We start from the raw sequence: 1429 nt of genomic DNA on the forward strand, positions 1-1429 counted from the left end.
GTCCAATGTGCCCACCACACCTTGACTCCCCCCAGCCTCTTTCACCCCCGCAGCTCCCCCACAGCATCTTTCTTCCTAGCCTGGATACTGGCCCATTTCTTGTCTTGGCACCCAAACACCCAGGCTAACTTTTGGCCCAGAGCCACCACTGCTTCCTGATCCTTTGCATCCAGACCAACCCAGTTCCTCCCAGTAGTCCCCAGGATCCCTTGGGGCCTCTTCCTATCCCCATCTCTCTTTGCACTCCTGGGTGGCACAGCCACCAGCTTCCGGAGACCAGCATCTTCCCTGGGCCCTTCTCCCAGGCCAGCCCAGCCCCCAAATTCTTGAGGGCAGCATCTTTCCTAGAGGGACTCAGACCTTAGGAGAAAGCCTGAGCATCTGAGCCTCATCTCACTTGGGCCTCTGTGGGAACTCCTGAAGACAAAAGCAATCTGGCCACTCCGATATAAAATCAAAAGAGCGAACCTGAAGCCTAGACCATCCAGCTTTTCATGCCCAACAAGTAAACCACAAAGGCACATAAAGCTTACAAAAAGAAGATCTGTGCTCACTTTGGCAGCACATATACTAAAATTGGAACAATACAGAGAAGATTAGCATGGCCCCTGTGCAAGAATGACACGCAAATTTGTGAAGTGTTCCATATGTAAAAAAAAAGCAGACCTAAGCTCAACAAAGGAAGGCTTGAGTCTCACACAAGAATCACAGACTACAAAAGAAATTCACATGGCAAAGTCACAGAGAAAAAAAATGATAGCATAAAAAACCAAAATAATATATCCGCATCAAGTACCAATAGTCCTCTAGAGGAGTACAATGAATGAGAACTCCCTAGAGATAACACAGGACATGGAACTCAAAATAAAAATTACAAACATGACAAAAGACTTCAGTGAATTTAAAGAACACACAAAGAAATCATAGAACTGAAGGAAGATAGGGATAAACTTCTGAATGGATTCAGAAAAGAGTTAGAAACATTGAAGAATACTCAGGCTGAAATGAAGAAGGAAATGAAACACTCAGAAAGCCAATTAGAAACAACAGCAGAGAGCCTCACCAATAGGATGAATGAAATGGGAAACAGAATATCAAGACTGGAAGATAAAGTGGATGAATTAGACCACTCAAACAAAGTTTATGAAATATTTAAGAAAACACAGTAATGGAATATGCAAGAATTGTGTGACACCATAAAAAAAACTTATGAATCATAGATATACAGGAAGAAGAAGAATCTCAAGATAATGGTATGGAACAGATCTTCAACAGGATTGTAGAAGAAAATTTCCCAAAATTGAAAAAGACATGCCCATACAAATACAAGAAGCATACAGAACACCAAACAGACAGGACCAGAAAAGAAACTCCATGGCACATCATAGTAAAAACACTAAGTGTTCAAAACAAAGAGACAATACTGAAA

At 42.1% G+C, this 1429-nt stretch overlaps 1 non-coding gene across 1 annotated transcript; it reads left to right on the plus strand.

Annotated features, from left to right (window-relative positions):
* Positions 1-546: 546 nt before the first annotated feature.
* On the plus strand, positions 547-653 carry LOC115068000. The gene has a single exon (XR_003847368.1). It is a non-coding gene; the product is annotated as a U6 spliceosomal RNA (small nuclear RNA).
* The last annotated feature ends 776 nt before the right edge of the window (positions 654-1429 follow it).

The sequence above is a fragment of the Nannospalax galili genome, unplaced genomic scaffold, assembly GCF_000622305.1.
Source record: "Nannospalax galili isolate Female #2095 unplaced genomic scaffold, S.galili_v1.0 scaffold567, whole genome shotgun sequence".
Lineage (NCBI taxonomy): Eukaryota > Metazoa > Chordata > Mammalia > Rodentia > Spalacidae > Nannospalax > Nannospalax galili.